Source organism: Bos indicus, chromosome 25, assembly GCF_029378745.1.
Source record: "Bos indicus isolate NIAB-ARS_2022 breed Sahiwal x Tharparkar chromosome 25, NIAB-ARS_B.indTharparkar_mat_pri_1.0, whole genome shotgun sequence".
In the NCBI taxonomy this organism is placed as follows: Eukaryota; Metazoa; Chordata; class Mammalia; order Artiodactyla; family Bovidae; genus Bos; species Bos indicus.
The window spans coordinates 467,722-493,456 of record NC_091784.1 but is presented as its reverse complement, the minus strand read 5'-3'; the positions used below and the strand labels follow the sequence as shown (position 1 = coordinate 493,456).

Genomic DNA, 25,735 nt, shown 5'->3' with positions numbered 1-25,735 from the left:
AGTTGGACCTGTTGGACTTGAACAAGGGCCAGTGACCGTGCATGATGATGGTGGTGGTCAGTCAGTCAGTTCAGTCGCTCAGTCGAATCTGACTCTGCGACCCCATGAATCACAGCACACCAGGCCTCCCTGTCCATCACCAACTCCTGGAGTTTACCCAAAGCATGTCCATTGAGTCAGTGATGCCATCTAACCATCTCACCCTCTGTGGTCCCCTTTTCCTCCAGCCTTCAATCTTTCCCAACATCAGGGTCTTTTCAAATGAGTCAGCTCTTCACATCAGGTGGCCAAAATGTTGGAGTTTCAGCTTCAACATCAGTCCTTCCAATGAACACCCAGGACTGATTTCCTTTAGGATGGACTGGTTGGATTTCCTTGTAGTCCAAGGGACACTCAAGAGTCTTCTCCAACACCACAGTTCAAAAGCATCAGTTTTTCTGCGCTCAGCATGAGACACAGGACACAGCCAGCAGTAACACCTTCTCACACAGATTTCCAGTCAGTGCCTGTCAACCTTCTACACCCTTGGTTTCTCTCCTTTGGGTCTGAGAGCTCAAGGCCTCATGAAATTGAGGTGTTCTCCTTCTCAGAAAATGGAACCTAGCACACAGCCCCATGCCTCATTCTGTGAGCCAAGGCTATCAGCTCCTCTTACTGAAGAGCCATGTGTCACACGTGTCCTATAGAAATCCTCAAATTAACAACAATGCCAACAAGAAGACCTAGGGTGGGGGAGGGCTGAGCTTAATGAAATTATCACCAGATGCGCCAGACTGCCAGCTGCTAAGGTATGTGGCATCAACTTCCCACTGGCCTGACATCTTGGAGGTCATGTCCTCAAACTGGTGACAAGACACCTATGAGGGACACTCTGGCAACATGATCAGCAGGTAGTGAGACCTGGAGGGAAAAGTGGAAGTGGACAGAAGGTGGATCCTGCAGCAAGAGCAGGTTCTCCGAGTTGCTGTGCTTGGCATGTGCTATGCTTAGTTGCTCAGTCATGTCTGACTCTTTGCGACCTCATGAACTGTAGCCCTCCATGCTCCTCTATCCATGGGGATTCTCCAGGCAAGAATACTGGAGTAGGGGATCTTCCCAACCCAGGGATCGAACCCACGTCTCCTGCATTGCAGGCAGATTCTTTTACCGTCCAAGCCTTCCCAGAAGAGAGATTGTAAATGGAACTGAGTAAAGGTCAGGTTATTTGACCAGAGACCAAGCCCTTGGCCTCTGAAAGCTCTTGAATTTTTATTTGCTTTGCTCTCACTACTGTTTCTTGACTTTCCAAGAACTTCAGAAGGTTAGGGGGTAGGGAGAGGAAAGCAGTGAATGATCAAGGAGAATTGTAATCCTACAACTAAACTATCATCCTAAGATATTGTCTTATATCTTATATAAGACTTATATAAAAAGACTTCCACCTCCACGAACCCAACTCAGGAGATATTCAGAGTTTGAATGTTGCCAAAGAAATTTTCATTTCCTTCTTTCATATTGCATAATGCATCCTCCTTAATTTTCAGTCTCTAAAATCTAAATTAATGGGGACATCTGCTTCTAGCAAATGCAGTCAGTGTTGTCTTGCCACCACCAGTATGCAATCATAAAACCAAAAGAAGAAAAAGAGGAGTAAAAAGGACAACACGGTACAGCTTCCAGAAACCAGACCCTTTCCCAAATCACCCCCTTTCCACACCCATCTTGCTTCTTCCCATGTGTCACAATCTGCTGTCATAATTCAACTGCAAATACACATGTGTGCTCAGTCATTTCAGGCATGTCCGACTCAGTGCATCCTTATGGACTGTAGCCCAAGAGGATTCTCTGTCCATGGGATTCTCCATGCAACAATACTGGAGTGGGTTGTCTTGCCCTCCTCCAGGCGATCTTCCTGACCTAGGGATCAAACTTTTATCCCTAGTCTTCTGTGTGTCCTAAATTGGCAAATGGGTTCTATACCACCAGAGTCACCTGGGAAGCACCCTGATACAAATATACTTAACAGGAAATGGACTCCAGGCCTGTTTGGTCTCTCGTCAATCAAAAACCACCAAGATTTGGTCAGAACTGAAAAATTCAAACAATAAAATCTTTGTAAAGACAAACTACACTCAAGGAATCTGTATGCCCCTGACCAGTTCAGCTACAAACTGACTCCAAAGGGGAGAGTCTAACTCTTTCTGGGGAGAGGGGTGCCCCACTCCCAGCCCGATGGTCGTTAGGTCCCCCAGCATGGCTTTTGCTCTAGGCCAAAGCTGTCCAGTGAAGTGTACTATGGACTACAAACTCAAGCTCCATATAATACCTTAAATTTTCTAGTAACCACATTTAAAAACATAAAGAAGCAGATGAAATTAATTTTCAAATTATATTTTAATCCACTAAACAAAAAGTATTATCATTTCAACATGTGATCAATATGTCACAAGTCATGGCTGGCGTGCAGGTAAGTGTGACCTTATTTTGATGACTAAATACATTCCTTTCTAAGACAAAGTGCCACTCCTAAGATGGGAAGCTAAAATGGGAACCCCTTTACCTTGGGAGTAAGCCTGTCAGGTAAAACACAAGACATCTAGTTAAATTTGGTTTTCAGTGAATAATTTTTTAGTATAAGTACATCCCAAGTATTGCAGGAGATGGACTTCTACTAAACAAAAGAAAAAAAAAGTTTTCATTGTTTCCCTAAAATTCAAATTTAACTGGGATTCGTGTATTTCTGTTTGGTAAATCCAGCCACCTAAAAAGCATGATTAGAACGGATTCCTTCTTTAGTTAAAAGAGAGTACATCAGTGGTGAGTGAACACAGCTCTCTCCCATCAGGGCCAGAGTTAATGATCACGGGAGGATGACGTGTCATCAGGTGGCCAGTAGGGTTCAGAAGTGCAAAGGTGCGTCTTCCTTGGCCCAGCACAGACCACAAGGTACTGGCAACCCCACAAAAGATGAGGAGATAAAGGCAGAGGAGATGAAGGCAGAGGGAGAAAACGTGGCCAGTTCAGGAAGCAGCAGAAGGTGATGGTGCCCAGGAGGTCACAGGCCAGCCTGCTGGGGAGCCTCACAGTTCAAGATGTGAAGCGCTTTTCCCAGGGTTCAGTGGTGATCACACCTGCAGGAAGGTGCACTGCTAAGCAGTAGGGGGTCACTGAAGCCCAGTGGCTACTCTGCTCCACCCTTGTTTCTTTTCCATGAAGTTAACAAAATATCTGTACATCCTGTACTCCCATGAACCTTGTACAAGACCTTGATCTTAATGCAGCATCTGCACCTTTCCAACCTGCTGTAGGATTTTCTTTACCAATCAAATTGTTCTTTATTTTTACTTTATGTACTAAGAACCCTCACAATGGGTGACAAGAGAGAAGTATCGTGTCCAACTTATTAGATATTCCTTAATATTTTCCAAGTGAGAGTGGTGAAACATGCCCCCCAAATTCCTAAAATTCCTAAGAATTGCAAAACAGTAGTACCTGGTTAAAGCTAAGGGGCACGGTGGGCCTGGAACCTTGGGGGAGATGTGTTTCAGGTTAATTTAGTATTGAGCATGTGTATGGCTTGGAGGAATGATTCAGAGTGTCTCATACAGTAGATCAGGGTGGACCTTAAGAAACTCCAGTTTTAACCACTTCCCAGGTGATGCTAACACGGCTGGTCCAGTGATGACACTTGGAGAACCACTGACTTACGCAAGGAGACAGCTTCCACAGAAACTGAAACGGCACTTTTTGAGACACTTACTCTATTTTATTCTGAGAGCTTCCTCACATGGAGAACCCAGATGCCAACTTGAAAATTAGCAGAGTAGCTCTTCCACAACTAAGGTTGTAAAGAAAAAACAATATGGAGATGCATTGGAAGGGAGAGATAGAGTCTAGTCAGGACCCATACTCCTGATGGGTGACCCAGAATTAGGAGGGGACATTACCAACTTGGTATCTTCCCTGGGAGGACATGCTGAGCACCTGAGCCCTGGTGACCTGAATGAGGAAGACAAGCCCCCATATCTTGATTTGAAACCAGCAGAGCTACGTCTGGGAGAGAGCTGGGGGCTGTGGTAAGCCAAGACCCCATGCTTAATAGGTTAGTGCCAAACTTACTGACGCTGAATGTTGTCAGTAATGACGCTCAATGTAGCCACAGGTCACATGGGAAAGAGAATTATATACTAATTTTAGGACACGTGCCAAAGGGGCAAGGATTTCTTGAAACTTTATCCAGGGATGAAATCACTTGACATTTAAAAAAATCCTCCCTGTACCCAGCTGTCCCAGTGCTAGAAGGAGACTTTTCTGACATTCCTCACTTACCTTGCTAGCACTGCTTGCCCTGCTATGTCTCTGTGTTCCCTGTGGAACAGACATATCCAGCCCAGCCATGCCCACAATGCTCCTCCAAAATGGCTTTTCCCTCAAGGGCCTGGATTTCCACACAATCGCCTCCTTTCCTACCATTCACGGTGGGTGGACTCAGCCGTGACTTGCATCCCCTCAAGGTAATTCCCACTCCAGGTCAGCTCCAGCCAGAAGTACACCTGCAACTGTTGAGGTGGGGCTTACATTCAGCTGCACTGGGGGCCAGCCAGACCCACCAGCATGCCCAAAGCAACGCATGCACATCTAACAGAACACCAAACTCAGCCTACACAGGAGACACCCTGGATTTCCTGTCTCTGGTGACCTGGGGGAACTGTTCCTTTGGGCCGCATAGGAGACACTCTACAAAAATCCACTTATTCAACATGGAGACATAGTTTATCTACCTAATATTAATGCATAGAAACAAAAAGGCAAAATAAAGAGACAAAGAATCTATGCTAAATGAACAGCTAAGACATAAACTCAGAAAAAGAACTAAACAAGATGGAGATAAATAATCTACATCAAATGACTGCAAAGTAAGGGTCATAAAGATATTTACTGGGTCTTCCCTGCTGGTTCATTTGTTAAGATTTTCTGGACAATGTAGGCAACAAGGGTTCAACCTGTGGTCTGGGAACTAAGATCCCAGGCTGTGGGGCAAGTAAAGCTGCATGTCACAGCTGTTGAACTCATGTACCCTAGAGCCTGTGCTCCACAAGAGAAGACAGAATGATGGGAAGCCCACGCACCAAAACTGAGTGCAGCCCCCACTCTATGCAACTAGAGAAAGCCAATGACACAGCAAGCCCCAGTGGACCCATTAAATAAACGAATAAAAGATATTTACTTCTATCAGGGGAAGCATGAAATAACAGAGTGAGAACTCCACAAACAGGCAATAAGTATAAAAAAGAACTGATTATAATGGAAGAATACAATAACTGACATGAAAAATACAGCAGATGAGTCAAGAGATTGGATGATTCAGAGGACAGATCAGTAAGCTGACACACAGAGCAGTGCCGGTGCACTGGGCTGACCCAGAGGGAGGGGGCGGGGCCTCAGGACGGGGAGCACATGTGCACCCGTGGCGGATTCATGTCAATGTAGGGCAGAACCACTACCGTACTGTAAAGTAATTAGCCTCCAATTAAAATAAATACATTTATATTTTAAAAAAAGACAAAGAAATACAGAGTAGTGGAAATCACCCGATCTGAGCACCAAAAAGAAGAAAATAAGCCAAAAAATTGAGGATAGTTTAAGGCATTTGGTGGATAATATCAAACATACTAACATTCACATTATAGGAATTCAAGGAGAAGAGAGAAAGATAAACTCTCCCTTGAAGAAACAATGACTGAAAATTTCCCTATATTGTTGAAGGAAACACACCCAGGTCCAAGAAGCACAGAGAGTCCAACACAGAGTAAACCAAAGGAGAAACATGCCAAGACATATACTAATCAAACTAAGAAAAACTTAGCAAAAAGAGAAAATATTAAAAGCAGAAAGGGAAAAGCAACAAAGAACAAGGGAATCCCCATAAGTTTAACAGCTGATCTTTCTGAAGAAACGCTGCAGGCCAGAAGGGTGTGGCATGATATACTTAAAGTTATGAAAGGGAAAAACTTACCAGCAAGACTACTCCAACCAGCTATGACCTCACTCAGATTCAAAGAACTCAGTACCTTTACAAATAAGCAAAAGTTAAAAAATTCAGCACCACCAAAGTAGCTTTACAACAAATATTAAAGGATGCTCTCTAGGCAGGAAATAGAAGGGAGTGAATAGACATGGAAAAAAACAGAATAATAAAGTATATAATAGTATCATGCATAGCAATAATTACCTTACCTATAAATGGATAAAATGGTCCAACTGAAACACAGACTGGCTGAATGGAAACAAAAACAAGCCCCATATAAATGTTGTCGATAATACATGCACCTCAGACCTAGGGACACACACAGACTAAAACTGAGGGCCTGGAAAAAAGGTATTCCATGCAAATGGAAATCAAAAGAAAGCTGGAGTAGCAATTCTCATCTCAGATAAAATAGACTTTTAAATAAAGACTATTACAAGAGACAAGGAAGGACACTACCTAATGATAAAGAGATCGACCCAGGAAGAGGATATTGCAATAATAATACACACGCATCCAACACAGGAGCACCTAAATACGTAAGACAAATACAAATAACCATAAAACAGGGAATCGACAGTAAGAAAATAATACTAGGGGACTTTAACACCCCACTTATACCAATGGACAGATCATCCACAAAGAAAATTAATATAGAAACATAAGCCTTAAATCACACATTAGACTAGATGGACCTTATTGATATCTTTAGCATATTCCATCACCAAACAGCAGAATACATTTTTTTTTCTCAAGTGCACATGAAACACTCTCTGGAATGGATCACAACTTCGGTCACAAATCAAGCCTTGCAAAATTTAAGAAACTGAAATCACAGCAAGAATCTGTTCTGATCACACTGATACATGATTAGGGATCATTTATAGGAAAATTTGTAAAAAACACAAACACATGGAGAAATCAAACAGGTCACTGAAGAAATCAAAGAGGAAATTTAAAAATACCTAAAAACAAATGGCAATGAATAAATGACAACCCAAAACCTATGTGATGCAATAAATCAATGCTAAGAGGGAAGTTTATAGCAATACAAGAAGCCTACCTCAAGAAATGAAAAGAACATCAAATAAACAACCTAATCTAACACCTAAAGAACCTAGAAAAAGAGGAAAATGGCCACAAAACCTCCAAAGTGAGCAGAAGGAAAGAAATCATAAAGATCAGAGCAGAAATAAATGGAAATGAAGGAAACATGAGCAAAGATCAATAGAACAATAAGATACGTCTTGGAGAACATAAACAAAATTGACAAATCATTAGCCGGACTCATCAAGAAAAACAAGGAGAAGACTCAAAGCAACTTGAAATGACAAAGGAGATGTTACAACAGACCACACAGAAAGACAAAGGGTCATAAGAGACAATTAGAAATAACTGCATGACAATAAAATGGATATCCTGGAACAAAAGGACAAATTCTTAGAAAAGTACAATCTTCTAAAGACTGAACCAGGAACAAATAGAAAATATGAATAAATCAAGCACAATAATTGAAATATTATTTAAATTAAAATAAATTAAATATTAATTTAAATAAATTAATTTAATAGTTAATAGTTAATGTAATCAATATAATAAATTACTTTATAATATTAATACAATAAATAATTTAATATTTAATAATTAAATTAACTCAATAATTTAATAATTTCCATTATTAAATTAAAAAATATTCAATTATTCAAGTACAAAGGAATCGTCCCATTGGGACAATTTGGTATCCATGTGGGAAGGTAACTTGGATCCCTACCTCACAAAACACCACCAAACCAATTAGGCACATACTAAAAACGAACAATTGAAGGAAAAACTTTACAAAATTTTGAACAATTTTTGATGAGGGAATATCTTTTCTTTAAATTGAGGTATTGTTGATTTGCAATAATTTGTTTGTTTAAGGTGTACAGCAAAGTGATTCAGTGATTCAGCCTCTCAGGTGCTTCCTTGGACAAAATTCATTCCCTTTGGGAGGCCCCTGGGCCATGCCCTCAGAACAGCTGCTGCTGCTAAGTCGCTTCAGTCATGTCGGACTCTGTGCGACCCCATAGACCCACCAGGCTCCCCTGTCCCTGGGATTCTCCAGGCAAGAACACTGGAGTGGGTTGCCATTTCCTTCTCCAATGCATGAAAGAGAAAAGTGAAAGGGAAGTCGCTCAGTCCTGTCCGACTCTCTGCGACCCCATGGACTGCAGCCTACAAGGCTCCTCTGCCCATGGGACTTTCCAGGCAAGAGTACTGGAGTGGGTTGCCATTGCCTTCTCTGTCAGAACAGCTAAGAATCCTGAATAGGCAAAGCAGCATATGGTGGTGCTTGTGGGGGTTTTTAGACTGAATAAATTATTCTAACAATATAAGAAACTGGAGAAGGCAATGGCACCCCACTCCAGTGTTCTTGCCTGGAGAATCCCAGGGACGGGGGAGCCTGGTGGGCTGCCGTCTATGGGGTCGCACAGAGTCAGACACGACTGAAGTGACTTAGCAGTAGCAGTGGTAGCAATACAAGAAACAAGTCCAGAGGTTAAGAGAGGAGCTCCAAACCTACCTTCAAACAGGAGGTCTTGCTCCCTTGAATGTGGGTGTGTGAAACAGCGCTTGGGAAGGGAAGAGGTGTGTCATGAATATTTTGTCTGCAGAGGACAAAGCGGTGTGTGGAGAGGATGTGCAGGCACGTCCCAGGACACTGAGCACACGGACACATGGACTGGACTCTCAGCCCTGCTCTGGGGGCATCACACTATCTCTACCCCTGACACAGGGTGAGCAGCTCGCACGTATCCTGGAGAGTATGGTCACATGACCTGGACCTGGCCAATTGGTGTGTTCCATCCTCCCTGGCCACCGTGAGTGGCTCAGGACTGGGGTGGTGACCAATCAGGGCCCAGGGCGGGGCCTCACACTGGAATCAAGGGAAGAGGAGGGCTGGTTCTGCCAGAAGGGGTGAGGCCAGGTGAGGTCAGGCTACAGCCGTGGGAGGGGAGTGAAGTCAGCCTGGGGCAGTTGGTGGCCTTCCTGCGCCCGTCAGGGCAGAGCCGCTGGCTTGAGAAGGAGGGCGCTGCTGAGCCCAGGGGTTGAGAGCGCCGGTTCCTGCTGTGGTCCCGGAGCTGCCCTGAGGCCAGAGGGAGGCCGTCTGCCCGTGAGTCCTCTCCTGCTTGTCTGTCAGCTTGTTTGAACCACACTGGATTTTCTGTCCAGCTGGCTACGTGGAGACCCTGGAAATGCTCCTCTGTGAGTTTTGGCTGGCTTCAGGGAAGAAATGCCAGATGACACTGGGAGACTCCAGTTTAATCTGGATTCAGGTCATATCTCTTGAAAGTGAAGTGAAAGTCCCTCAGTCGTGTCTAACTCTTGGCAACCCCATGGGCTGTACAGTCCATGGAATTCTGCAGGCCAGAATACTGGAGTGGGTAGCCTTTCCCTTCTCCAGGGGATCTTCCCAGTCCAGGGATTGAACCCAGGTTTCCTGCAATGCAGGAAGATTCTTTACCAGCTGAGCCCCAAGAGAAGTCCAAGAATACTGAAGTGGGTAGCCTGTCCCTTCTGTAGCGGCTCAGCATGCCCAACCCAGGAATCAAACCAGGGTCTCCTCATGGCAGGAGGATTCATTACCAGCTGAGCTATCAGGGAAGCCCAGTATCTCTTAAGGCCAGCTATTCATTGATATCTCTTAAGGCCAGCTATTCATTGATATCTCTTAAGGCCAGATATTAATTGTAGGATTACCCTAATTAGTCTTCATGGGATTAAGCTGGCAACCTGCTAAGGTAGCAATTGATGTCCTTTATCTAGAGGACAAAACGGGGGCTCACAGAAGTGGGTAACACAGCTACAGCAAGGAAGTGTGTACCTAGACAAAACCCCCAGATCTTCTGTTAGAACTCAGGGAAGCCATGTGGTGTGGCTTGTCCATGTGACGGGGGCTAAGGCACCCAGCCCACACTGGATACTGTGGGGACCTGACTTGGTAACTGCCTTCTGGCAGCTCTGAGACTCACAAAAGCAATTTGCACTGAAGAGAGGAGGGACACCTCTCTTCATCCTCCCCACCACACCCTCTGGGTACTCCCACACCCTGCCCCCTTTCTCTTTCTTTGTGAGGGAATAAGTGTCACGCTCATGTGACCACATTGGCTGTCCACTGTTCACGAGCTACCACCTGGAGCTGCTACCGGAGAGGCCAAGAGCCTTTGCCCCCGAGTACCTCTCTTTCCTTTGCACCGTGGGGGCCCTCCTCCACACCTGCACACCAGAGGCCGTTTCTGAGACATGCAGGGACCCTCCTTCAGTTTGCAACAGGTTGCATCCATCGCTGTCCTTTCAATGCTTCCCTTGACACTCAGCTCCTGAGCTCCTTTGTCTGCATTGCGGCCCACCTGGCTGCCACGGGAGGGACAGAGCTGACCATGAATCCAAAGCTCAGATCTGACAGGCAGGAATCTGTGTGTAAAGGGCCTGATTAATCATGCTGTAGAGGCTGTAGTGGGCTCTAGGGATCCGTAACCAGGGCTTGGGCCAAAGTGACTCCACAGCTGTTTTAATGCCTGGGGAGGGTTCTGGCTACAGTGGGGGTGGGGTGAGTCTCCTGAGGTTCTGAAGGCCCACTGTGCAGGTTCATGGCACACAGAGAAGAGAAGGCGGAGTCCTTTCCTGGAGCTGGTGGGCTGCGGGCACAGCCATGGATGACCAGGAGTCTGCATCTCACTAGGGGCCGAGGCTGGCGCTGAGGGAATCCTCAGTGAGGATTTTTTTCCTTAAAAGCCATCCTAAGTGACTTCAGCTCCATTGCTTTTTGCCAAAAACCTACAATGATCCCAAGAGCTTTGTACACACCAAGGGTGGTGACTGGACATGGAGCCCAGCACAGACGGAAGTCAGTCCTGCCCTGAGTCCCACGGGCCAGCCACACCTTCCCCCTTCCATGGCCTGGCTTTCTTCTGCCAGGACCCGCAGAATGGTGGAAAGGCAAGTGTGGTCTCAAGCTGAGGGGCCCAGCCTGGGCTCCAAGCCCCTGAGCGTCCCCTTGGGACATCTGGTGGACCTAGTTCCCCCTGCCGTGGGGCAACTCTCTCTCGGGGAATGTCATGTTTCTTTGCTTTCTGTTGTGATGGGGCACTCCAGTTATCTCAGGGCGATTGGGAAGTCTGCTAGTGTTACATGCTCCCGCCTTAGATGGGAAAACATTATTGCTGCATTGACGCTGCTCACTCGATACTGGGTATCTGTTAAACACAAATGGCAAGGGGAACAGAGCAAAACAGAAAAAAAAAATGGAGAGTTGCTGGGTTGCCTCAAGTCTCACCTGTGATTAAGAGTGTGTACAGCCTGCATGTGAACCCGGGTTCCCACACCTGCCAGCTACCAGGTGCCAGGCGCCGATTTTAGACCCCCAGCTTCACTAAGGAGTCATTGACAGATACAGTTTGTGTGTATTTCAAGTCTACATTGTGATGACTTGATGCCCATAGACGTCGTGGAATGATTGCCCCACATACGCATCGCCTCACACGATTAACTCTGTGTGTGTGTGTGTGCCTTTTATGTTGTTCTTGTAATCCATGAACACAATACAGATAGCTCTCCATTTTTTTAGATCTTATTTATCTTAGAAGTTTATAGTTTGCTGTATGTTTTGCACATGTTTAATTAGATAACTTGATATTTTCAGTGCCATTATAAATTCCTAATAGAGATAGAATTGACTTGTCTATATTCCCTTGGTAAATCCACTTACTTCAAATCCTTCTAATTGTATTTTTTTTGTATACACAATTATGTCTGCAAATAAGTTCTTTTTTTTCCCCTTTGCAACTGTGATAACCCTTTCCTTTTTCTTGACTTATTGTACGGACTAGGATCTCCAGTACAGTGGTGAACAGAAGTAGTGAGAATAAGTATCCTTGTCTCTGTCCAATTATCAGAGGAAAAGCTTTCACTATTTCACCATCACACAGGATATTAGCTTTTTTGTAGATATTTTTATCAAAATATGTAAATTCTTCTCTGTTAGTTTACTAAGCAGTTTTTTCTTAGTCATGAACTAAAATTATTACATTAAAAATTCTTAAGTTTATCTTCTGCAGATTTTGAAACAGGTGATTTTTCTTTTATGTGGTGATTTAACTTTTAAAAATTTTGTGATTCTAAAACAACCCCAACCTGATCTCAATGTATTCTCCTTCAGTTGGACTTTACTTGTTAGTGTTTTATTTAGGATTATTTCATCTATACTCAGAGTCTGTAATTTTACTTTCTTGTACTTCTTCCTTGTTGGTTTTAGTATCAAGGTTATGCTAGTCTTATAAAACAAGTTTGCAGAGTGTTCCTTGTTTACCCCGAGAATTCCTGTGAGACTATTGTTTTCTTCCCTAGATTTTTGGAAAAATTGATTGGCAAAACCAGTTGGTTTCATTGTGGGGAGGCTTTTAATTTCAGATGTAATTTTTTTCATGCAAATAAAATTTTCTCATATTGTATGTCTTCGTGGGTCTATTTCAGTAAAACATTTCCCCCCTGCTAGGAATTTATTGAGATGAGCAGACTCTCCAGTTAGTAAGTGAACTGTGGTTCATAATATCTTTCTTATCTGCAAGATGTGTTGTCTCCCCTTTTAAAAACCCTTGATGCTGGTGATTTGTGCTTTGTCTCTTTTTCTTAATAAGTCTTTCTAGGGGTTTATCAGTTTTATCATTCCTTTCAAAGTGCCAACTTTTGGCTTTCTTTTTAAAGAAACTTCATATTTGCTTTCTGTTTCCTTGTTTTCTGCTCTTTTTTTTTTTTTCCATCTGCCTTGTGTTTCATTCGCTATGGTGTTTTTTCTGGTTTCTTGGGAGAGAGGCTTAATTGATTTTTAGCCTTCCTTCTTTTCTAGTATACGTGTTTAAGGCTTTAAGTTACCCTCTAAACATAGTTCGCTGCATCCCACAAGTTTGAATAAGCCAGATTTTCATGATCTTTTATGGAAAAGTATTTTCTAATTTTCATTGTGTTTTTTAAAATTATTAATCAGGAAATTCTTCAAGCAGTATGTCATTTAACTTCCGAATGTTTGGGGAGGTTTTTCCAGTGACCCTTGTTTGATTTCTAGCTTAATTCCATGAAGAGCCCTGTCTTCGTCTTTTTGAGCTACTGTTATAAATCCCGTAGACTAGCTGATAAACAACAGAAAGTTGTTTCTTGTAGGCCTGGAGGCTGGGGAGTCCCAAGATCACCAGCAGGTGCCTCGTCTGGTGAGGCCTGTTTCCTGGTTCCTAGACTGCCTGCTGCTTCTCCCTGTTCTCGCAGCACAGGAGCCCATTCCCTCCTGGCCTGACCCCTCCCAGAGTGCCTGCCTCCTTGGATCATCACCACCTGCCGGATGAAGTTTGAGGGCCCATAAACCATCAGCCCATTGCAATCGCTAAGTATACCCTGCATTATTTCAGTCCTTTGAAATAATTTGTGCTTTCCTAATGGCCCAATATATATTCTTTTTGTTATATGTTCCTTGGGCTCTTGAAAATAATATGTATCAGTGGGATGCAATGTTCCATGTGTATCAGTCAGATCAGGCTTGTCACTCATGTAATTCAGATTCCAGTAGCCACATTGAGTAAAAGCAGAAGTAGGTGAAATTACCTGTAATATATTTTATTTTAGCACACATAAAATATCATTTCAGTGTGTAATCAACATGATAAAACCTAATGAAATAGTTCACATTCTTTTTTTCATGCTCAGTCTTTAAAATCCAGTATGTGTTTTAGGCTTGCAGCGCATCTCATTGTAGAGCCAGCCATATTTCAGGTACTTCATGGCTGCAGGTGACTACATACCAGGGGGCCCAGTTCCACGAGAGATGTGTCTTTAATGTCTCCCACTGGGATTATGAACTCGGCTGTTACTCCTTTTCTATTTCTGTCAGTTTTTATGTATTGATATTTTGAGGTTATGTTATTAGGTACATTCAAATTTAGAATCCTCATCTTCTTGCTAGACTGAACTTGTGTCAGTATGAGATGCTCCTTTTTATCACTAGAAATGCTTCTTTCTTTAGAGACTATTTGACAGTGATGTTGCCACATCAGTTTTCTGTCCTTGTTGGCCTGGGTATCTTTTAGTTTCACCTGTCTAAAAGATATTCCATCTTAACATGTAGCTCTGTGAATAGTGTACAGTTTTCATTGGAATCAGTGTGACACTTTATCTTTTAATGAGAGTGTTTGCTCTGTTTATAATGTTGATATTCAGTGTGTAGACACCATGTTGCTGTGTGTTTTCTGTTTGTCCCACCTAGTCTGTGTTCTTTGCTCTTGCCTTCTTTTAGAAGTTTGAAGTGTTTCTCTAGTTCTGTGCTCCTCTGTCAGGTTGTTAGGTGCACATTTGCAGACACAGCGTGTGTTTTACACTCAAGACTAACTTAGTACTTTTACTGCCTCCCTGACTCGACTGTTTCCTCCTTGTCACTGTTACACTTTGAACTGTTAGATATATATTTGGCGTTAACATCATTGTTTTGTAGAGTTAATATTTACCCTCACAGTTACCTCGTTGTTGGTCTCTACTTGTTTTTTATATTTCCGTCATAGACTACTTTTCTTTTTCCCAAAGCACTGCCTGAATATTTTTTTAGTTCATGTGTGTGGGTGATGAATTGTCTCATTTCCATTTGCCCTCAAAGTCTCTATTTTGCTTTCACATTCGAAGAGTATTTTTGTTGAGTATAGAATTCCAGGTTGGTGGTTATTTGTTTTTCAGCATTTTACAGATGCCAGTCCATTATCTTCTGACTTCCTTGTTCTTGGAAAGTCAGCTCTCAGTGTTGCTGTGCCACTAAAAGCCACACCTTTTTCCTCTGAGCGCTTGAACATGCTGTTCTTGCCTTAGGCACCTGCAGAGCTGCTGAAACCAATGTGTGGTTTCATTTTTGAGTCAGTGGTCTGATTCTTGAACCACCTCTTGCCACTGTCCCTGTCAGCCAGTTCAGTCGCTCCGTATCTGCCCCGTTGGGACCCCATGGACTGCAGCACACCAGGCTTCTCTGTCCATCACCAACTCCCCGAGCTTGCTCAGGCTCATGACCATCGAGTCATTGATGCCATCCAACCATCTCATCCTCTGTCGTCCCCTTCTCCTCCTGCCTTCAGTCTTCCCCAGCATCAGGTTCTTTTCCAATGAGTCAGTCCTTCGCATCAGGTGGCCAAAATATTGGAGCTTCGGCATCAGTCTTTGCAGTGAATGTTCAGGTCTGATTTGCTTTAGGAGTGACTTGTTGGATTCCTGGCAGTCCACAGGTCTCTCAAGAGTCTTCTCCAACTCCCCAGTTCAGAAGCATCGATTCTTTGGCGTTCAGCCTTCTTCATGGGGCAACTCTCACATCCATACATGACTACTGGAAAAACCATAGCTTTGACTAAATGACCTTTGTCGGCAAAATAATGTCTCTGCTTTTTAATATGCTGTCTAGGTTTGGCATAGCTTTCCTTCCAAGGAGCAAGCATCTTCTAATTTCACTGTCTACAGTAATTTTGGAGCCCAAAAAATAAAGTCTGTCACTGTTTCCATTGTTGCCCCATTTATTTGCCACGTAGTGCTGGGGCCGGATGCCATGATCTTCATTTTTTTGAATGTTGAGTTTTGCCAGCTTTTTTACTCTCCTCTTTCACTTTCATCAAGAGGCTCTTTCGTTTCAACCCCTGGAGGCATTTCTTATTCCCCTTTCTCTTTTCTCCACCATGAGGGTCCCCATTTATACTTTTTAACAACGTAGTTTAACATGGGGCTCCTTCAATATATTCTATCCTTTTTTTCTTTCTTATATATATTTTTTACCTGACCCATCCTTCAGTTCACTGATCATCTCTTCAGCTATGTCCAGTTTGATGTTAAGGCCAGAGACTGAGTTCTTAAATTCAGTCACTGTTATTGTAAAGTTCGAGAGTCGGTTTTGATTCTCAGAAAGTTTTCCTTTCGTCAAGTATATTTTTCAACAGGTGACATTTGCATCTAATACCTCTAGCATACCTCTGATATGCTGATATACATCTGATACCTCTGGATCTGGTTCAGTTTTTTTTTTTTTTCTCTTGGTCCTGTTTGTTGTTACACCCTCTTTTGCTTTTTTGATTGCATGTTGGACATTATGTTTGGAAAACCCTAGAGGTTCTGAGTGATGCTGTCTTCTCCAGAGTCTCCTCTGACACAGACCTCCAGTGGGGACAGAGCTGTCTGTTCACTCAGGGCCTGAGGGACTTGAGGCTGGGGGTTCCTTGTAAGCTCAGTTTCAGCAGCCTTCACCCACCTTTCCCCCCGAGCCCAGGGAGGAGCTTTCCAGCGTCTCCATCTGGAAGCCTGGGCTGCCTCCCAGGGCCGCCCTCTTCTCAGCAGGTCCTGAAGCCCACCATCTGTCTCCTGAGCACCACGAGGTGACAGATAGTGCTCAACCAGTTCGGGCAGAGTGTTGGGTACATTTTCTGATATCCGAACTGATTCTCTAGGCCTGCACACAAATTTTTGTCTTCCCAGCCCAAGGAACCATCCAGAGCTGTGTTATCCAGTCCCCTCTGCTTGACTTTTTCCCTGCCTTTTCTTCGCAGAGTCGGCTTTGTTCAGATGGCCCAAGGGAAGGAGCGGGCCTCTCAGTCTTCAGCTCCCTCACTGGGCTTCCCTTTTGTTTGAAATCTTGGATTGTGGCTGCCTAAGGACCTCTTTTTAAACTGTATTTAGCTTTTCTAGTTCTCGGTAGGCTGACCTACAAGCTGCTTGCATCTGTCACTGGAAGTGGGGACACCCTGGGTGTAGTCTGTCATCTGAAGCCACATGCAACAGTCACAGTACTTGTATTGATCAACTTTGATACTGGGGAAAACAAGAACCAGGTGTCCTTGCTTAGTACCCACGGTTGTGTTTCTGGTCAGAATCCCCAGCTTGCCCAGGCTGTTTCAGTGCCACGTGAACTTGGGAAGGAGGTGGAGCAAGCAGCCGACGTGGCCTGGAGACAGAGGAGCCGGTCTCCCCTCTGCCCTTGCCCCTGCCGGCCCAGGGCAGGCCTTGCGACGACGGGCTGCTGGTGGTGGAGGCCAAGGCTGAGGAGGGAGGGGTTACGTGACCTGTATTCTGTGACATGGTCACATGTGGGTTTTCTTTTTCAGTTTGAAAAAATGACTGCTTTTAGTCTTCCCTCCAGTTTTACTTTAAGGTGGAAAATGAAGATTTTATTCTTAAAGTTGAGCACAGTGATTTTACAGTCTTTTTGAAAGCAACAGTTGAGGTTTTAAAAACACATCTCAGAGAACTCCAGTAGATAAAGCCAAAAAAAGAGAACGTGTTCAGGGTGAACTGTGGGCAGGACCCCAAACTGTACTCTGTCTCTCCCAGAGTGTGTAATTGGTGAGATGGGTGGATATAGGACCCCAAGCACCCTGGGGACTGAGGCCCTCAAGTGACAGCAGAGGTCCAGGCTGAGCCAGGAGCAAGTGGCCTGTGCCCTGGCGAGTGGAGAGCCGCAAGGGTGGGAGTGGGGCCAGGAGAGGGGTGGGAGACTCGGGGGCGGAGGGTGGGGCAGCACCTGGTGGTGTCTGCGAGGCACTGGCTGTCACGGCTCGAGGCAGGGACACCCCTGAACCTCCACCTTGCAGCCCCCACGGAGCAGAGTCATCTGACAGCCCAGGGTTGAAGTTAAAAGGGCGAGTTCACAGCAGGTTGAATGAACCCCTGTACCCACTGTGGGTTCATTTTAAGTGCCTGGAGCGAGGTTGGTCAAGCCCTTGCTGAGCTTGAGTGAGGGAGTCCGTCAGGGAGGACTGAGCTCAGGGTGAGAGTGAGGGGCAGCTAGCGTGGTGAGTCCTCCTCAGCCGGGTGGATTCTGGGGACGCCCTTGAGTTCATGGGTGCCCTTTCAGTAGCCTCACTGGAGGCTTGTTTGGGGCTTAAAGGGGTGCAGAAGCCCACTTAGAAGACGTGCTCATTCCCAGGGGTGGTGGTTTCTGAAGGAGTTTATACTGGTCGGTTCGACTGTGACCCAGTACCTTGCAGGGTCATGTTTGACAGGGGGCCTGAGCCATGGGCACGGCCTTCCTTCTCCCGCACCCCACACTCACCTGTCATCTTTTTGGCAGCCCGTCCCCCCTCTCTGTAGCCTTGACGGTGGGCCTGAGCCCAGCCCCCCTGTTACGACAGAGCCCCTTGTGACTGAGTGGGTTCCGGTTCTGGGCTCCTGGGAGACGTGCTGGAGGCAGAGCCTTCGTGCCATTTCTCCTTGAGACAGTGGTGCTATTGGTCATAGTGTGAGAGCAGTGGTCATAGTGTGGGAGTGGTGTGTGTGAGAGCAGTGTGTGTGAGAGCGGTGGTCATAGTGTGAATAGCAGTGGTTGTAGTGTGAGATTGGTGGTTATAGCTCAGGAGCGGAGGTATCCTACCGTGAAACAGCAGTTGCCCCCGAGTGGGGGGCTGCCCCCATCCGCGAGGATGGGTTGCAGAAGGGCCCGCCTGTGGGCGCTTTTTCAGTGCTGCAACCCCAAGGCAAAGGCCAAGACAAGGAAGAACTTGGCCTCGGCCCAAGTCCTGTAAGGAGAGTGGCCTGAGGTGATGTCAGGATGCATTTAACAGGAGGCTTCCTGTGTGCTGTTTTGGATCTGTCAGGAATTCTCTGCTCCTTTGAGGCAAGCCTCTCCTGCTGGCTGAAGAATCCAGGCATTTCCTTCATTAATTTTTCTATACAGTGATAAATACCCTCTTCCTTCTTGTGAACCATACGGTAAAAGTGACTGTTTACAACTCTCTCTCTCTTTAATATGGATCGCCTATGTTTTGTAAGTCTGGAATTTTAATCTTTATCTTTGCTGAGAATAACTACCTTGTAAGACAGTATATATTTCCACACCATGTTGATTAAAACACCTTTGTTCCATCAGAGCTCTGGTCCCCGTGTCTTTCTCTCTCTCTCTCTCTCTTTTTCAGGCTGATCCCTTGGAGCTCTGCAGAGGCTCTCTGAATTCACTTTCCTGCCTGGGCTTCTAAGACCCTCTCGAGAAGGCACTTTGCATGTTCACTCCATTGAGAGGGCACCTGAGGCCTCTGTGAACAGAGCAAGCCCTGTGTCGGGGGCTTTATCGGCTTTCTGCATAAGCCAAGGAATATCAGCCTCTTTCTGTCCCTTACCTTCTTATCGTCAACTCCGGACCACCAAGTTCCGGTCCATTAAAGGACCTCAACAAGTGGCACCCAGAACAGGGACTTGGTGCACATAGGCAGATTCTTGGACGGAGTGACCCCAGGGCCTATTGAGGCCGGTAAGTACTAAGACATGGGTAAAAAGGCTGGAAAGCCCCATCACTTTTCTACTTTAATTCATCACTTATTTAAAGTTCAGGGATCTAACGAAATGCATGCTGATTTTTTAGCTAGATTAGAAACTGCTATTTCCTGTAGTGTATTTGGAGAAGCCAAAAGGCAACTAGAGAAATTATTTGCTTTACAACTCTCTCTCTCTTTAATATGGATTGCCTACGTTTTGTAAGTCTGGAATTTTAATCTTTATCTTTGCTGAGAATAACTACCTTGTAAGACAGTATATATGCCCACACCATGTTGATTAAAACACCTTTAATTACTTGCAAATTACTTGCATTATGTGATAATGCAAATCAGGGATGTCAAAAAGCTGTGGCTCCAATTCGTGAGAAAGAGACTATTGATTATTTGAAGGCTTGTCGCAATCTAGGATTAGAAACTCAAAAGATGCAAATGGTAGCTGAAACAATAGCTGCTGCCTTAAGAAAGGGAAATAAAGGATGCTTTACATGTGGAAATAACCATTTGAAAAGGGACAGCCCTAAGAAAGCTTAAAAAAAAAAGAAAAGAAAAATATATAAAGATAAAAGACCTCCAAAAATCTGCCCTCGCTACAGTAGAGGAATGCATTGGGCAAAAGATTGTAAGTCTAAATCTGACATTGAATGGAAACCTATTCCAGAAAACTGCAAGCAGGGACCCCCCAGGTCCCCTTCAGCAAAAACCTGAGACAAATTCCATCTTTTACCTGAAACCCTCAACATCTGGCAGTGCTGCCATCGATATACCAGCTTTGGTTTGAGATACTATGAAGTTAATGAGCTCTATTTAAATTCAAATTCACATGAACTGAAAAATATTAAATATATATAATTATTTACATATGAGTATAATTTAAATATAATTGTTTGCTAATCTAATTAAGACATGTCTTAAATCATCAACATTATATAATACTTTTATTATGCCTAGGTTTAAGGTAAACTAAATTTGTCAACAAAAAGGTAACTCTTTATATATATATATATATATATATATGAGATAAAAACTTTTGGATAAACTATTAAAAGTTATCATATTTTTAATAGAATAATCTATTATTATAATCTGTTATTATAATCTAAAATAATCTCTTAGGATTGGAATAACTTAAATTTCTAGAGTTGTACTAAACTAAATAATAAAAGTTTATTAAATAGCTAGGTCATTTCCAAATAAAATAAGATTTTAAAACATTAATTACTAAACATTAAATTCCTCTTACAAAAAGTTTTTCTTACAGAAAGACTAAAGAGATTTTAAACTATTAATAAATATATTTTATAATGTATAATATATTGATATATATATAAATATAAATATATATTTATATGTAATAAATATATTCACCAATCTATAAAATGCTAATGTACAAGACACTTCATAGTTGCTAAGGAAAAGTGAGATATATGCTTTTAATAAAAAGATATAAGATATGACATACTCAGATATACATTCCACATTTTCCCTGGGGGCCCCTCCTCATTTAACAAACAATACAATCATTAAAATAACTTGGAAGAATGACGAGCCTATTTGGACAGAGCAGTGGCCCCTCACGAAAGAGAAATTACAGGCAGCTAAGGAACTTATAGATGCACAACTAGAATTAAAACATATTGAAGAATCTTGTTCTCCTTGGAACTCTGCTATCTTTGTCATAAAAAAAAAAAAAAAAAAAAAAATCTAACAAATGGCGTCTCCTAACAGACCTTAGAAAAGTTAGTGCATCTGTGAAACCTTTGGGTGCATTGCAACCAGGACAAGATTGCTTTTTTAATAAACCTTTACACCCTTTAGACCAATAGAGATTCGCTTTCTCTCTCTCTTATCCTAATCATATTAGACCTCATAAACGGTACCAATAGACTGTACTGCCACAAGAGATGATGAATTCTCCCACCATGTGTCAGTACTACATAGCCAAAACCCTTGAGCCTGTGAGAAAGCAATTTCCTAACTTTCTTGTTATTCACTATATGGATGATATATTGTTTTCGGCTCCATCTATCTTAAACACTGCACACATGTTTGATATAGCTCAACTATGCTTTAAAAACTCTAGATGAATCATTGCCCCTGAAAAAATTCAAACCTCTACACCATACTATTACTTGGGGTTCGTCGTTAATGGGCAACGCATTACTCCCCAACTAACTCAGATCCGTGCTGATAAATTATCAACCGTAAATGATTTTCAAAAGCTCTTAGGTGATATTAATTGGATTAGACCTTCTTTAGGCATTGCTAATTATCAACTGAATAGTCTATTTAGTACTTTAAAAGGAGATCCTGATTTAAATAGCCCTCGTTCACTTTCTCAAGAGGCACGAGAAGAACTCTGTTTGGTGCAAAATAAATTACAAAAACAATTTCTTACTCGCATCAAAATAGATTTACCTCTAGAATTGTTTATACTCCCCTCTCATTCTCCCACAGGACTTATTGCCCAACAAGAAGACCCAGTAAAATGGATCTATACCCGTTTTATGGAAATAAAGTCACTTACACCCAACCTTGATTGAATTGCTCTAATCGTTATCAATGGAAGAATTAGGACTAAAACTCTAATTGGCTCCGATCCTCATAAAATTGTAATACCTATCAATAAATACATATTACAGGTATTCCTTATAATCCACAGACACAAGACATAGTCAAAATAAACACATCACACACTAAAGTTACAAATAAAAAAAATTAAAAAGGGGAATACACAGGTACACTACTGTCTTCCTTATCTAAAGCAGACTTTACTAGGTTCTAACATATTTTCTAAACCTATAACTATTGTTACTACAGCTTTATTTGTTTTAAATTTTTTAACCTCTTCTTAAGATTCGACCCAAGGGGGCCCCCGGCATTCAAAATGGAGATGAAATAAGAACCCCAGGAAGAAGAAATTCCAATACGGGCCATGTCTGCTCCAAAGATCTCCAGAAAGCACCGCCTTTGGCGGCATCACCCCGATGATCTCCTCACTTGGAGACAAATAAAAGCCCTACTAATCAAGCTGAAAATTTGGTCTCTCAACAGGGGTTGCCTCCAAGTCCTGAGTACATTCTCCTGGCAATGCTCAGTCTTTTGGCCTGTACCTCCCCCTGCTCAAGCTCAGACTAACACCCAACCCCCCTCTATTGCAGGTGGTCGAATGGACGGAGAGAGGACCAAACATTTCAACTAATGACTCTATACATATGCTTTCTCCCTAGTACATGAAAGGGCCTTCATACCCTGGGCAGGAAAGAAAACTAGTTAATATTTCTTTAGGCTACGAAGTCCTTCCCTTGTGCACGGGCCCAGCAAAATTGTGCATAAACGTCAGCCGACAAATTTGGGCTGACAAATTTGGGCTTTCATCCTACCTCCAAAAGAAGACTTTCAGACACTGCTTGGATTATTTACTGCCCTTTCGTTGTCTGTAAACCATGTTTATACTACTGAAACTTTCGGGAAAGAGTTAGGGAAAGAACAAAGAACTTTATGCAAAGGGTTTACTTATAAAAACTTTACTTATACTCCCATTCCTTGGCACAAATGTCAAACCAATCAAGAAAATCAATGTTTGTGGCTAATCATACAATTGTTGCTTGGGGACCCCATGGTATGTGGTTATCTGACTGCTCAGATGATATTAACAACACTGTGTGTGATATGGAAGGTCACTGACACTATGATGGAACATTACTATGACAAACGACTTCTTGAGTGACTTGACCATGGATTAGCCCCACCTCCTCCTAAGATCGTCCTCCATAAACAGAGTGGGCCTGAACAATGGGCCATTTGGAAACTTGCTGCGAGCATCAGAGCACAGAAGAACTTGGAACTTGGACCGGACATTTCATAGGGACCAGTCGTCATAGTAACTATTTCTTTCGCTACAGTCAGTCATATTTTATACAGGCCTGTGTCCCACTTCCTTTTGTTATAGCCATAGAAAATTTACAATTTAATGAGACTTTTACGTTCTGTAACTTGTATTAATTGCAAACTATATACTTGTATTAACACCTCTATTTCTTTAAGCTTTTTGTGTTATTCCTGTTCACATCAATCACAGTGCCTACAACAGGGAACAAATCAAATTTCATTTAATAAATATACGTGATAATGCCTCTCTGAATGTACAATTACTATAAAAGAAAATCTTTAAAACTTTTTTCTAAAAATCTGCCCTCTTCCCCTAATTTGGAAACTTTAGCTGAACAAATTACCTGGGCTAGACCCACGAGGATGGTTTCAAAGTATTACCCACAGTATCGGGTCTGGAACTGTAGCTTTGGTGATTGTCTTGATAATTATATTTGTTGTTTACCGTCGCCTTTCTATAAGGTTGGTTAATACTAACCAAACTCATTTGGTCAAGACCTTTTTTTTACAAATATAATAAAATAGAGGGAATTGTCAGGAAGCATTTAACAGGAGGCTTCCTGTGTGCTGTTTTGGATCTGTCAGGAATTCTCTGCTCCTTTGAGGCAAGCCTCTCCTGCTGGCTGAAGAATCCAGGCATTTCCTTCATTAGTTTTTCTATACAGTGATAAGTACCCTCTTCCTTCCTGTGAACCATACGGTAAAAGTGATCGTATACAACTCTCTCTCCCTTTAATATGGATCACCTATGTTTTGTAAGTCTGGAATTTTAATATTTATCTTTGCTGAGAATAACTACCTTGTAAGACAGTATATATGCCCACACAATGTTGATTAAAACACCTTTGCTCCATCAGAGCTCTGGTCCCCATGTATTTCTCTCTCTCTCTCTCTCTTTCAGGCTGATCTCTTGGAGCGCAGAGGCTCTCTGAGTTCACTTTCCTACCCGGGCTTCTAAGACCCTCTCGAGAAGGTGCTCTCCGTCTTCACTCCATCGAGAGGGCACCTGAGGCCTCCGTGAACAGAGCAAGTCCCGTGTCGGGGGGTTTATTGGCTTTCTGCATAAATCAAGGAATATCAGCCTTTTTCTCTCCTTTACCTTCTCATCATCGACTCTAGACCACCAGGTTCCAGTCCATTAAAGGACTTCAACAAGGTGAGAGCAGCCAGGGACTACGCCCGTCGGATTGGCCCTCACCCAGTGAAGCGTTGGGGTTGTGTTTCATTTTGTTAACATAGTTGTGGGCCCTGCTGGCCAGGGCATTTTGGCCTTAGTGGGCAGGATCGACCCCAGCAGTTTACCTTGTAAGAGGTTGTGCAGGTGCTGCATAGAGGATGGGCGGGGGCCCCACAAGAAGGGAAACACTGGCTGGAGGAGTCACGGGGGCATGTGGACTGAGCTATCAAGTCAGTCCTTGAAGCAGAAAGGCTAAGCCCCTTAACGTCTCCCTTCTTCTAAGGAAAGAATACACTGGCTGAAAGAGTCTCTGGGGCATGAGGATCGAGCTAGAGAGTCAGTCCTTGAAGCAGAAAGGCTAAGCCCGTTAATGTCTCCCATCTTACAAACCACAGAGCAATGTGTCCAGTATTTTAATGACGGGTACCTACTGCTTACGTGTATGACATACACCCTCATAGCTTCACATGTCTACTACATGCCTCTTACAAGTGCTGGGCACTGTTCTGGGTGCTGGACACTCAGTATGTAGTAGGGGATATGTAGTCCAGGATCTTTCTATTTCTGCAAAGAAAAATAGAAGAACAAAAGACTCCGTGTGGTTCAGCTTGAGCAAGTTCACCACGTGGACGGCCCTGCATGCATGTAAATTGTGGTAAAATACATATAACATAAATTTAACATTTTAACCAGTTGACTGAATGACTGGGTGGCTTCAGTGGAGTCAGGCTAACAGATGGCCTTGGGGTGCCATCCACCTTTGTCCCAGAGGAACACTCCAAATCTTGGTGGCCTTGTAGACCTTCCCTTTATTCTTCACTCCCCCCAGTGGCTCTAGGTCATTGGTCTGTGTGTCATTTAAGAATCTCTTAATCCACTTTGTTGTTAGGTTTATGTTTTGGAAAGCTTCTCAGACGTCCCTGGGACTTGAGAAGGCAGGCTTGGATTCCGGGTTCTCCCCTGCCACGTGCCTGCCAGGTCGAGGTGGAGGCCAAAGGCCAGTCTGAGTTGTGGTGGTCTATGTGGTCTTGGGGTCAGTGGACCCCCTCTTCTCTGGAAGGGCAAGGACATCCTTTGTGTGAAGCCTGGAGAGACTTGACAGGGTCAGTCTTCACAGTCTCTCTCTCTTTTTAATTTATGTTTGCATTTAGTTTCTCATTTAACTGTTTTCTAGGAGTTTCCAACTCCTAGTGTAGAACTCAAAATATGCAGGGAGCAGCTTCTTAAAAGAGAAGAAGAAATTGCGGAACTGAAAGCAGAAAGAAGCAACACCAGGGTCAGTAGGGGGATTCTCATGTGTTGACATTTGCCCCACGTGGGTCACCGCTAGCCTCCGTGTTGCTGTCTTTAAACTCT

General features: G+C 43.4%; 1 protein-coding gene and 1 long non-coding RNA gene across 3 annotated transcripts in view; one reads left to right on the top strand and one right to left on the bottom strand.

The window, feature by feature from the left end:
* Window positions 1-25,735, bottom strand: part of LOC139179644 (liprin-alpha-1-like) — a 304,559-nt gene that overhangs the window by 171,464 nt on the left and 107,360 nt on the right. The gene's annotated exons all lie outside the window — the stretch shown is intronic.
* Window positions 9,011-23,711, top strand: LOC139179654 (uncharacterized). Its single transcript, XR_011563964.1, has 3 exons — window positions 9,011-9,253; window positions 18,958-19,289; window positions 22,473-23,711. It is a non-coding gene; the product is annotated as an uncharacterized lncRNA (long non-coding RNA).